Here is a 13186-nt window from a genome sequence, read left to right as displayed (position 1 = left end):
ATATGCTCTTACACTTGTCAAATATTATATCCTTCCATTATCAGAGAAAGTCAAGAGTTCCATCTCCAAGTTGTAGAAGTTGTAACTGAGCATCTGAAAAAAAAAAATCACTATATTAAAAAGAACTTCGGGTTTTCATTTTATTTGTATCCAGCTTGCAAGTTGTCAGGGCACTGCTGGTTAGTCTCTTCAGGACTGCCCATGTGAGAGTGGGCATAAGTGGACCTGCAGTTATTCTCAGTGAAAGCTGAGAATCTCACTTTTTCTGCTATTTTAAGGAAGATAACACAGGCTATGAAAACCACGAGGAAACTGAGACCACTGTTGGTGTTTCCTAGACACAAGCTGTACAGATATTGTCATCTTTTACACCTTGGCTTCCATAATCCCACCTCAACAGCAGGTCCTCTCTGAATGAGAGAAAAGCTTAGAGCGGATGCAGAGTTATGGTGTTCCCTAGATTCTGCGGTCATTTGCTTAGGTTGGGGAGAGGCTACTTTATTCCTGCATTTGAAACAATCTGTCACTGATCTGTTGGTGAAATGCAGAGGTAGAATATGGGAGGAGGTCTGAAGAAGATCAGATACACAGTGGAGGAAGGAGGAATTATTGCTGCACTTAAAAGTAAAATCTTATGAGCTGAGTGTTTATTTATTTTAATTGTAGATCACTGTAAATTTTGTAACTCTTAAAAGAATTCATGTATATTTAACTTACTTTATGCTTTTCTGAATTTTCTGAATTTTTCCTTTTCTTATGGTGTTGGAAAGAAAACCTGCGAAGAATACTGAAAAGAGAAGAAAAACTATCTCAGGACTTGGCCAGGATATATGCTTTGCTATCTTGTTCTTTAAAACCTGTTTCTATTTCAGACAAAAAGTTGTTCATCTACACACTGAAATATGAATATGTTGTGTGCTGTATTTTAGGCATTATATTATACCCTGATTCACCAGTGTGCTCCTCTGTTTTCATGTAACTGCAACAATTTAAATAGAACAGTATTCTAAGCTACAGTGCTTTTCTGTAATATTCTCAGTAATGCATTATCATACCTGTCATGTAATTCCAAATAAATAATATAGCCTTTTGTTACATAATTTCATAATTCTCATAGGTTGTTAGGGCTGGGTGTAGGATTTAGAACTGCTCTTAAGCTCTCCTAATATGATTTTGGATTTTCACAGTTCCTGAGCCTTCAGCAAATCATGTATTCTGGAAACAGCAAAGCCCTTTACCTGATGTCTAACTCTAACAAATAAATCTGTACCACTGTGGTCAGAAGAATGTGACATTTCTCTCAGTTACTGTACCCTCAAATAATTTGTCTCTCTGGTGCCTTAATCTTTGCCTTTTCCCACATTTAATACATCTAATACAGTTTTGCATGGAAGTCTTGTAAACTTCATTAACTAAGGTTTGTGCAATGTTTTGCACAATACTCACAAGCTATTATGTGACTATTGGAGGTGTAGAATAAGATCTTAAATAAACAATGTTTTCAAAAGCTGAAATAAAAACTTTCTCTATAGTGTTGAACTACATTGCGAAAGGAAACATTTGTACAAGGCAAAGTGCACAGTGCAGAAGACACAGGTTACAGGATACCATTTGCACAGCACTCAAAGGTTGCCAACTGAAACTCTGACAATGGAATAATCAGGCATTTGCTGGAGTATTCAATATGTGTTTGCTGTTACTATAGGTGGTGTAGAAAATTATACTGAACTAACATCAACTTTTGTTTTCAGGTAGGGCAATAGCATTTGGAACACACTGTGGCTGGAATATGTGTGAGCAGAAAGAAGCAGTATCCATCACTTGAACACTCTCTATCTGACTTTGGTTTTTCTCTCACCTGTTATAACACTTCAAGGATTGTGGTTGCTAGCAACTTGCTTTCCAGAGCACCAGGTAATACCTCTTTCACTTGTTTCCCAATCATTATTCTATAGCATGATAATATATTAATAATATGAATTTATATTCTGATTAAACTACAGCATATTAAATTTGTGGTTGTTTGGCTTTTGGTTTTTTAAAGAGATTGTGTCAAAATATTTGTTTTTAACATTTTGAAAAATGTTAATTTTTTAAAATGCATACATTGTTCTGTCTGATATTTTCTCTGTCAGACTAGGAAAGATGTATGCAAATACTTTTAAATTTGACTGGGAAAGTTAATCACATTACTTCAAGTACAGGTTTCTTACTCTTTAATTCCATATCCACAGGATCAGAGACCTGGCAACTTTCTTTGGCTTCAGTCACAGCCTCTTTTTTCTTCTGCATTTTTACCCATTCTAACTTTGCATTTTTTAGTCAAGATGCAATATTTTGCTTTGTTGAAAATTACTTTTCAGAGTTGTTAGCAATTTCACCACTTGAACATCTCAAATGACATTAAAAGAGTTTAATTTGTAGAAATTTTGACCTAAAATTTTGAAGGCTCCTATAAATGATATTGGAATATAGACAAACTGAAACCACTGGCTTACCAGCTTAGGTGATAAATTTTCTCCCATATTTTACTTAGCTCATGAAAAAGATAGTGCCTTATATTCAGGGGTGCCAGCAGTGATCCTGAGCACAGTAATTGTCTATTTTGTCCTCTTTTTTTTTCTGTCACATAGTGTTATTGCCTCTTGGCTGAATATGGGATTTACATTACCAAGGAATGGTAGCTATTTGTCAGTGCTGTTATATAGTATTATAAATTCAAGTTCATGGATTTTTCTAACCTGGCAGAATATATTAAGAGTATTCCATCCAAATGACATTGCTGAGTGGCCAGATGCATCTTGAAAATATTGCTTTCAGCATTAGAGAAAAACAGACAATAAAGCCTCTTCTTTCTCTCTAGATAAAAAAAAAATCCAAAAAACCTGCCTGAAAGATTTGTAGCAAAGTGATCCATCTTTGTGTGTCCCAAGCTCTTATTCTGGGAGATTGCATCTATGGCTGTGTACCTCCTTTAGGAATAGGATGACAAAACACACAAGCTGTGGCTCTGTGTGATTATTGGAGGAAAAGCTTTGAAACACCTCTTGAGAGGCTAGATATTTTCTTTAGAAGCTTCTTTATTCAAGCATCATGTTGTGCTTGATGTATTAGTTGGGCTTTACTATGAATTTCCAACGATCTGTTTGAAGTGTTCTGTTTTGAAAAGAGAACAAAGTCATATTCCTTCTACTGGAATTTATTATTATTATTAAATTATACAATTCTTGTTTTACCAATCTTTCACAGTTTTCACACAGCACATGCTGATGTAGACTACTCTTGTCTACACAGGAAAATCATAGAGTTATGAACAGTATAAACAGTAACATCAACTGCAGCTGTAGAGCAAAGCCTACCTACCAGCGTGAAATCAGGTCTCACTGTGCTGGGCATTGTATGAACAACTTGTTGAACTTCTGTCACAGTGCTCACAGGCTAAGTATGGAGAGGCAAAGTGTGATGAAGGGATAGAAGCTTTTTACCTGCCATACCCTCTAGATCCTATTTTTCAGTCTAAGTGACATGGCTTAGAAACATTGAACCATAAAGAACTGTGAGTATTAAGGTTATAAAGCAGACTTTAAAGGCCTAAAAAGATCGTCTAATTGGTTAGGTGGAACCTCTTCAGTCAGGTACTTCATTTTTGTTTTGTAGTGCATGAAGCCAGTTTACTCAAAAGCAATTTATGACTAGTACATACAGTGGTTTCAGAAGACAAAATACATGTTTCATTGAAGGATTTGTTCTGTGTAAAGAAGTCAATGTGTCAATTTTAATAGTGTTAAATTGCAAAAAATTCTCGGGTACCAGCCTTCAAAGTGCGAGGCTGGGAAAATGGTGCCTTTCCTTACGCTTGGACTTGCATCTTTATGTAGAGACATGTATTTTGTTATCCCTGTTGCCAAAGAGCCAGTCTGGATGATGCTATCACTGATCTCACTTTTGGACTCAGTAAATTAAAATGGAAGCCAGTGCATGAATGATTTTAGCTTTTTATATTGCTTTAGAATGATACGGACCTGACTTGAGTTTTTTGAAAGTCACGCTCAAATTCTGTGTTTAGGAAATATGAAAATATTTGTGCCAAGTAGGACAAGAAGCAGCAAAAAAAGCCATGAATCACTCCAGAATAAGCAGCAGTAAACACATTTTACTGAGATTGGGATGGTATGGACCTGCCTTATTGCAGAATTGAATTTAGCAGTACAATTTTATTTTGATTTTGCTCCAGCTATGCTATGCATAGATAGATTTAGAGCTGACATACATCTCAAAGCTGAGTATATAAACACAGCAAGTTTGTCTCTGCCTTTCTAGATAAACAATTCTGGAGACACAGAATTCTCCTGTGAGGTTCCTAGATTCCTGTCTTGGGACTGCAGACACAGTGGGTGGATTTAAGTGTTGTTGATATGCTTAAAAGGAAAGGATACTTTACTTCTCTTGATTGTGCTAAGGGATGATTGCTAATACTGAGAGGAATGACATAGCCATGTTCATGTTTATAGTGCTGAAGTTATCTTAAACAACCTAATGGTAGCAAAATACACACTCAGATGTTATTATCTTCTTTCCTATGATATAAACAATTTTATTTACACATCGAAAAGGAAGTGGCTTTTTTTTTGTCCAGTTATAACCCTTTAAAAATGCCTTAAGGAGCCCCTTCCTTGCTGTAGTGAATATTCAATGCACTTACTCTTTGTGTCATGGCAACACGTGCTTTCAGTTTCTTGGAATGTGTTCTTCTGCCTTGGCATCAGTTGTGTCAGCACCACCTGGAAAATAAACAGCATCCTTGGAGACTGTAAACAAAACATGGGAACACCATAGAGCTTGTGTGATTGCATTTTGTGTTCTGGTATGTGATAGAGATCACCCAGGAATGGCTTGTCAGATCATAGTTGTACACTATTCAGTGATGCAAATTGCTGCCCATGAGATTTGATCCAAATGATAGCACAGAAAAAGTATTTGCTACTGTGCAAGGAAGAGATTATGTTTTAACAATAGAAATATGACTGAAAATAGATGATGGAAGAACTGTAAATTTTAACTTGACCTCTGTTTTTCTTGTTTTCCTTATGCTTTCCTTATGAAATGTTTTAAATGAATACATAATTATAAAATTTCATTTTCTATCTGAAATGTCACAATTGTTGTGTGGACAGTTCAAACAGATAATGCAAAACAAGGCTAAACTTGAGGACACATAGAAGAAGTACCTGCAGATGGTTTAAAAACAATTAATAAAAGAGAATTTATTTCCCAAGTAAGTGTGCACTGCAGCATTATTGTAGACACATTAGAGCACAATTTTAAAAACCATTTTAATTCCTATAATTAGCTTCATGTGTCTGTCCTGCTCTGCTGTTATGCTGGCCATAATCCTCTATATTTCATGAAAGCCTCTCCGTTCAGTGGCGTATTTCAGGAATTCTTTTCTGGTCCATTTAATCTCTCCCTAATCTTACAGGTGGGAGAGTGAGCAAGTGGCTTGGTCAGTGCTTGGTTGGTGGCTGAGATTAAACCATGACAGTGATGCATCCTCCATGGTATTGGAAACTGCTCTGTTCAAATCTTAAATATGACTTAATCTGTGCCGGTTTAGTAGAGTAAAAGGAACAGCCTAAAGCAATGAGCAAGAAAAGTAAACTAAAATAGAGACAAACAGGAATGATACTGAGAATTAATTATTATTTTTCACAACTAGGCCAATGTAGCTTTCAGGTAGCAAATTTGAAAGGAAAATGTTGAAAGGTTGGGTTTTTTCCTCACAGAACTTGAAATTGTGAAAATCTTTATCATACCTGTCATGGATATATAAATAGATAAAGGAAGGAATAAGGAAAAGTGAATGGAGAATCTATTAATTAACAATTATTGAACACTATGATCTCTAAGCAACCTCTTAGGATGCCTCTCATAATTTGGATTTTTGCAAGTTGGATGGGCCAGAGAAAATATCTGTGATGGATGCTATATTTATGGGCTTTCTCCCTAAGATTCTGCTGGTCACAGATTCTTGCTAAGGTTCTTTTTGGTCTGGCTTAGCCCCAAAGGCTCAAGTTCAAAAATTTATTTCTTCACAAAGATGAGAACCTTGCTTTTGCCATCCTGGCAAAGGAGGATAATAGCACGTAAACTGGGCATTGTTGCTGTGAAGGTCCAAACAAGTCATGTTATTTTAGCACAATGACTTAAAGCTAACACTCCTTCCTCCACCCCCAGGTTTTGTTGTTGACACATGACCCAACAGGACTGTTTAATTCCACCATATACCCAATGTGTATGGATTTCTGAAGACTATGTGTCAGGGTGGAGCTGTCTGAGAGATACCTTCACCCACAAATTGTTAGGGTGAACTCTTTGAAACATAACACATTAGCAGGAACCTTCACTGTAACATTCCTCTGAAGCAGCATGTTCCACATAATTTCTGTTTTGTACAGAAATGCCTTCTCTGCCCCTTAGCCACAGCACACTACTGTGTTTCATGCCAGCATTGCTCCTTCTGATATATTCCTTTACTAGATTGCAGGTAACTCAGTGCTAGACTTTAGCTTTCTAAATATCACAAAGATGTCATTAATTTCTTCTGTGCCTAAATAAGAACACAGTCATCAGGAATAAAAAATTAATAGGAAACAATAGAACTGAGAAGACCAAAGACAATGCAACAGTATAAGAAAATACATCCCAAAACTTCTATATCTACTACTGTGGTTTCCAACAGCATGCCTGTGATACAGATCTTTTTCCCAGTGATTTACATTCACCAAGCAGTGAAAATGTTGTACTTTTTCCAACCATTTGAATATGCAGGCCCACTCATCTTAAAAATAATTCAGCTTTGAGTTTGTCTTTTTGTTCCTTTGACAGCTCTGTTACAAAGCAGTGCTCTTCTCAATGTGAGGGTGCTTTGGTCCCCTTCTGAGTATCTATTGTGCATCTTTTATTAGTCTCTTCAGTCAGCAAAGGCCCTATTGTTACATAGTGATCTAGGTCCCCAAATTCAGATGGTACTTTATGACAAATTCAGACCATAATTGTGTTTTGTTCTAGTAGGACAGAGGATGTAACATGTTCAACATTATATTTGCACTTTGTTCCAAATATATTTTGACCTCGGTTCTCTGCAGGAAGGTGCTGAGGCCTTTATTCTAACAATATACTTCACTGTTAAAATCAGGTACCTAAATTTCTTTTAAATCTCAAAATTTACAGAAAGAGAAGGTCAAATCAAGAGCTGAGAACTCAAAGTTCATAATTTAAAAAGCTTTAAAAGTTTATTGACTTTTCTCACTGTCATCAGCCTAAATGACAATTATTTTCTAATGAACAGTTTTATCAGCATCTCAGAATCACCCAAAGAGAGGATTCTCCAGTGCATTGTAAAATGTTATATAAAAGTATTTTATAATTTTTGCATTAAGATACTGTACTTTTAGAGCACCACTTCATGTGTTATTTCACTAAATAGAATGTACTGTCTACCAACTGCATAATTTTCTCCTATTACAGCTACACTTGTCCAGTTTAAGAAAGTTGCTTAGTTAGTTTTTTTAAATATAATTAGTAAGATCAGGAATATAGCTATTTCTCATCAGTTTTGTTTTCTGCATAATATGAACTCTGGTTGGTTACCATTTATGTAATCTTGGTTTTGAATTTTGAGAATGTTTATGAATTTCCATTTTGGCATTTTTATGAAAATAGTTAGGACAGCAGTGGTGTAGAGCTTCCTTTATTGAAAAAAATTACTTCTGAAATTTTTCTGCAATCAGAAAACATTCAAACCCTGCTATGGACAAACAGATAAAGGCACATTTTATTGGAAGCCTGAATGGAGCAACATCTAGAAAAGTTTGAGCAGGAGACAAAGAATGTTGTTGAAAGCTGCTACACTAGACAGCTCATACCAGGTTTGGTAGTAGTTGAAGGTGTTAAACATTGCACAAGATCTGCTTGACTTAACCTTAGGCTTTGATCTTGTTAATCACTAAGGAGTTTTCCTCCCTTTAATTTTGACTTCCGGTAGGTCAGGCTATAAACATAAATTCTCTTACGTACTTTAATCCACTGGGTCTTCCTGTCAGATCAATTTGTAAGGTATTATAATAGAAGTTGAACCATTCAGATAGTAGGAGCTCTTAGATCAACACTGTGCACAATTCTATGTGTTTAGATCATTTGTAGCTCTACATTTATTATCAAATTGCTCCAGAACACTGAGTAGCATTAGCTGGTGAAAAAAATCCCAGGTAACTGAAGCAGGGCAAAAAGGATACTGGTGAACAGGAAATACTGAAAAGCTCTTGCCCATTATGCAGTTTTCTTCATGTGAAAGATGCACATTCATAATCTTCCCTTTAGTTTTCTAGTTGAGAATTCCTTCTGCATTCCCAGCTGATTTTAAATTTCTTGAGACTTGTTAGACAGCAGCCTGAATGTTCTCTCTGCAGGCAAATGATAAACATGGACATCACTGCTTGGGAAAGTGGCCTGCTGCTGAGATCTCCTCAGCAGCACCACTTGTGAACATGCCAGGTTGCCTTCTGCTGGCTTCCCATACAATTTTTACTCAGGTTACCCAAAAGGCATTTGATGGCCTGGTCACAGACAGTCTTAAATACAGATTAAAGCAGTAAAATCTTTCTTGTGGAAAAAGGAGTTCTCCTAAAAAAGCTTGGATTGTGGTGGAAATAATATTTTTTTAGACTTTGCTGAAATATGCTAATAGAAAAATTTCCACCTTTCTGACTTTTCATCTTCTCAGGGCAAGTTTCAGTAGAAAAGACAATTTGTTGTTCCAGTTGAACATTTACTAACAATTTGTGATGTTGAGTGTAAAACAAAAACCTGATTTAAAACCTGTCATTAAACCAAGAACCTCTGCCACGCACACTTCTGCTTTTTGGAAGAAAAAAACAACACGTGGCAAAAGAAAATCAAAGTATTCAATACAATATTGGGGACTATACATACACTGTCTTGACAAGTACAGTTTCATACCTTTGATATGATGGACAAATATGCACATAAAAATTACATTTTGGCTACTGGAAACTTAAAGAATTTGGATCAGTCTAGACTATCTTATTCCGACAGAAAAAAAATCCAGTTTTTGTAGTAACTGAGTGGAAACTTAACGGAAAGGTTTTTTTCTGTGTAATTATTTTGTGCCTAAAATAGTTTTCAATGTTGTACTCTTGTGGAAATTCCAGACTATTAGATTTACTTTATTATTCTCTTCTCTTAATGAATGAGAAATTCAAAGCATAATGCCGGCTACACTTTTAGGCAGATATTTTTCTTGAAGTACGTTTTATCAACTTATAGGCAAACTTAAGACAAATCAAAATATATTTTGTGGTTTACCTTGTTATATTAAACTATTGACCTTTCTACCATGGCAAAATGAAAAGAAATAAGGCTGTGACCATTTCATAACAAGGAAAAGTGCCCATTAGGACAGATGGCTTACTTGTGTTCAAATAAAGAATTTTTTTTGAAGCAGCATAACACATAGCAGCTTAGATGATGCATATTCTCCGCTTTCCAATTAGTCTTTCCAAAACTAAACAATCCAGGATTTGAATGTTCATTAACCTTGTTGTGTGAGCTGCCCAGACATCAGTCTTTAAAGGCTGGAACTGCAGTTATTTCAGTGAAAAATGAGAATCTAAGTGTTGTGAGAGTTGCCTGCAGATTGTTTAATGGTGGCTTCAAAATAACAACAAGGGTAGAGAAAAACAAATTAGCTAATTTATTCAGACTCTGACACAGCTTTTGTGCTGTTCTCAGACTGAGCTCTGTGGTCCTTAAATTCCAATAGCCATTATACAATCTTATATCCCATGACAAAGCCTGTCCTCTTTATTTTGCAGTATTAAAAACCATGAGTGAGCATGCAATAGATATCTAATGTCCATAATTCATGATTTTGTGTGCTAAAACCCCTAGGCAACAACACATAACAAATCCTGCTGCCATTTGCACCTTAGATTACTTGCTGTGTGATTTAGGGATTACAATAAATTTTAGAAAGAATTATTTTGATTTCTGGAAGTGGGCTAGCCAATAGACAAGTTGCTTTCTCTTATATGCCAATGTCTGTTTAGAAGTCTTTGCATTCCAATCCTCTGTCCAGTGTTACCCTGTGGAAAGATGTTGATAGGTAACTCCAGCAGCAAAGGAGAGGAAGAATTTCTCCTCCTCCCTTTTTTTGAGACAGCTCTTGCTTTTTGGCTGTTTCTGTGGCCTTTACACCTTGACCCTCATCTGACGCATTTGCAACAGAAAAGGACCCATGAAAATATTATTCCGCCTCTAGACCGTTGCCTGGATGTGGAAGAACAAGTAATGCCTTAAAGCAGAAGGCTCTGCTGTGCTGGTGAGATTACTTAATTTTTTTTCTCCTCCTAGGTAGGAGTAATTTCATTACTTTTTGCAATGAAACTGTTGGTTTTGTGCAGATAAAAGTGATAAAAATCCTGGGAAAATCTCAACTTTACTTGGCATTAGTACATATTTAGCATGTGAAAGATAATGTTTCCAAATCTAAAGACAGAAGGAAAAAGTAAAAGAAAAACCAATTCCCAGTACAAGAAAGACATGGACCTTCTGGCATAAGTCCCTCGAAGGGTCACTAAGATGATTAGGGGATTGGTGGAGTACCTAATATTTAAAGAGGGGCTGAGAGACCTTGAGAAAAGTCAGGGGGAGGTTGTTAATGCATATAAATAGCTAATGGGCAGGGAGTGGAGGAGATGAATCCAAACTCTTCAGTGGTATCTAGAAAGAAAAAACAGCACAAACTGAAATATGGGAAATTTCATGGGAACATAAGAAAATATTATTTTAATGTGAGGATGATGAAGTACAGGTTGCTCAGAGAGAGGGGTGTCTCATCCTTGGAAATACTCAAAAGCCATATAGACATGGTTCCGGGCAACCTGCTGTGGCTGACCCTGCTCTGGGCTGTGGGTTGGATTAGGTGACCTCCAGAGGCACTTTCCATCAGCTGCTCTGTGATGCCAAGTAAAAACCCTTTCAAACTGTCTTAATGGTCTGTTTATACTGATCTGAATGGACACCAATATCTGCTGGTTTATGTGTCTTAAGAGGCATTTGTAACAAATAAATGAATTTTTGATGTACAGGCAATTTATTCTGGGTATTAAAGGACTAACTGGTACTTGCTTTCTTTCTTATAAAAGAGAACAATATTCTTTGTTCTGTATGTGTAAGTCAGTGCATTTGACTATATGCTGTAGCCTAATTTTGCATCTATTTTAGAGTAATTATATGCTATACCCGCTTTTATAAAACAAGAATTTGCACAACATTCATAATATTCGAGAAATGATCTGCACTGGGATCTTGGGTGTTAAAAAGCTGGAATATTTCCAGAAACTTATAAGATCTGGGTTTGTGTTATGATGTTCTCATGTAGAATCATAAAATTATTTGTAGTTGTGCAACATGAGTTTCTAAAGTCATCCTCTAAACTTTAACTATCAACTTAATCTGAACTGATGCAAACAGAATATGTTTCTTTCTTTCTTGCCTGGCTTGAAACCCTGTATGATCATTCAAGTGAAACAAGTAAATAACTGCTTGCATTATAAGTAGTTAAAGAATAATGCTATCAATCAATTCTGAAAATTAAGCCTGCAGTTCTATGTTGATGTCACAGAAGTATTAATTCTCTTCAAGCTAACATTCCTTCACAGGCCAAGTCAGAGTGAAAACCATATGAAAAATGTTGAAGTTTGCAAGTGAGTACACAGGGAAGTGATTTATCTCAGCAGGGAGGGAGCTAATCTCTTTCCAGTTTTTGTCTGGAAATTGATGGGTTTGTTTCATAGATAAGGCTCTGGCATCAAAGACAAACTGAAAAGAGGCACTGCAAAAGGCTTATGGGTGTGGACAGTATCTGTCAGTTCTAGCACAAGAGCAGATTTAGTCACCAGTTATAAATATCTTGATGAAGTTAAGTGATTTGAATAAATTTGTATGACATTTCAGAAGTGATTTTCCCAGTCTGATATTAAAATATGAGCAAATAGAGAATGACACATGACTGAAATGACAAATTTCAAATTTATATGTTTTGAGGTTGTCTTTGCCAGAGGTTGGGGCTGACACAGAAAATTTCCTGAGCATTGTACATCCTAGAGCATTTTGCAATAGGATGCATTCCAGAAATATTGCAAACTTTATGCTTTAAAAAGTCATTGTCATTCTTAGATGTTAAGAGAGATCTTGAAAGCACTAGCTCAAATTCACTGTTGATATAGTGTGTTTTACTCAAATCTCTGCTTTTTAGAAAGAAAAAACAGGATTCTGCAGGAGAAGTCAAATGGGCTTGTTCCCTTATACAGATTTTTGCATCAATATTTCTCTTTGTTGAAATTAACTCACTTTAGCTTTGCCTGCCTAGAATGGACAGAGTTGGTCCCTCACGTCACAGATCTCTCAGGGGTTTATTCTTCTGTCCCGTGTTTTGATATAACCCTTTATTTTGTGAATGTTTAACTTTGCTATAGGAGTTCCTAATTTAGGGCACTAATAACAAAAATAAAAAAGCCTAGGTAATGCAATGCTACTGCTTGATAAACTTTGGGAAAAAGATTTTTTTTCCTATGTATTTGTCCATTAACTTCACATTAGGATTCTGAACTGAGCAGGATGCAGTGGCTAAATTTGATCCTTAGCTGGGTACACATTTGCTATGCAGTGACTTCAATTTTCTCAATTTTCTTCAAATAGAAAAAGTTGCCTTTTTAAATTGAAATATAATGGCTAATTACTGACATTGTGAGGAGGAAAAGATTTAAGCAGTGATTTGACACATACTTTATATAAAGGACACATTACTCTTTGTCAGCATAAAAATATTAATCCTTCTTTTGACAACATGCACTAATAATTTCAAAAAAGTACTTTTAATACTGAATAATGTTTGTTGGCTTTCTTTTGAAAAGAAAGTCTATGCTCTCCCAAAGTAATGTTTTACTTTTTCATGCTTTAGTAGTACTGAGTTGATTGTTGACATTTGTGGAACAGCATGCTCATAATATCACAGAAAGATCCCCTTGATCTTCTGTTGTTGTAATTTGCTTAAAGTCCCTGGGGTTTTAGGAGAGTAAGGCCAAGCTAAGTCAGCTGCCATGTG

The 13186-nt window shown here is 35.9% G+C and overlaps 1 protein-coding gene across 3 annotated transcripts in view; it reads left to right on the top strand.

Annotated features, from left to right (window-relative positions):
- Positions 1-1822: 1822 nt before the first annotated feature.
- RP1 (RP1 axonemal microtubule associated) overlaps positions 1823-13186 on the top strand; it is a 188458-nt gene continuing 177094 nt past the window's right edge. For all 3 annotated transcript variants that reach the window (XM_039703103.1, XM_039703102.1, XM_039703104.1), the window contains exon 1: positions 1823-1914. The gene's annotated coding sequence lies outside the window, so the exon portion shown is untranslated. The remainder of the gene's footprint in view (positions 1915-13186) is intronic.

The sequence above is a fragment of the Passer montanus genome, unplaced genomic scaffold (assembly GCF_014805655.1).
Source record: "Passer montanus isolate IOZ18808 unplaced genomic scaffold, ASM1480565v1 scaffold16, whole genome shotgun sequence".
NCBI lineage: Eukaryota > Metazoa > Chordata > Aves > Passeriformes > Passeridae > Passer > Passer montanus.
Note: the sequence above shows the minus strand (reverse complement) of the source record. Positions and strands in the feature narration are given on the sequence as shown.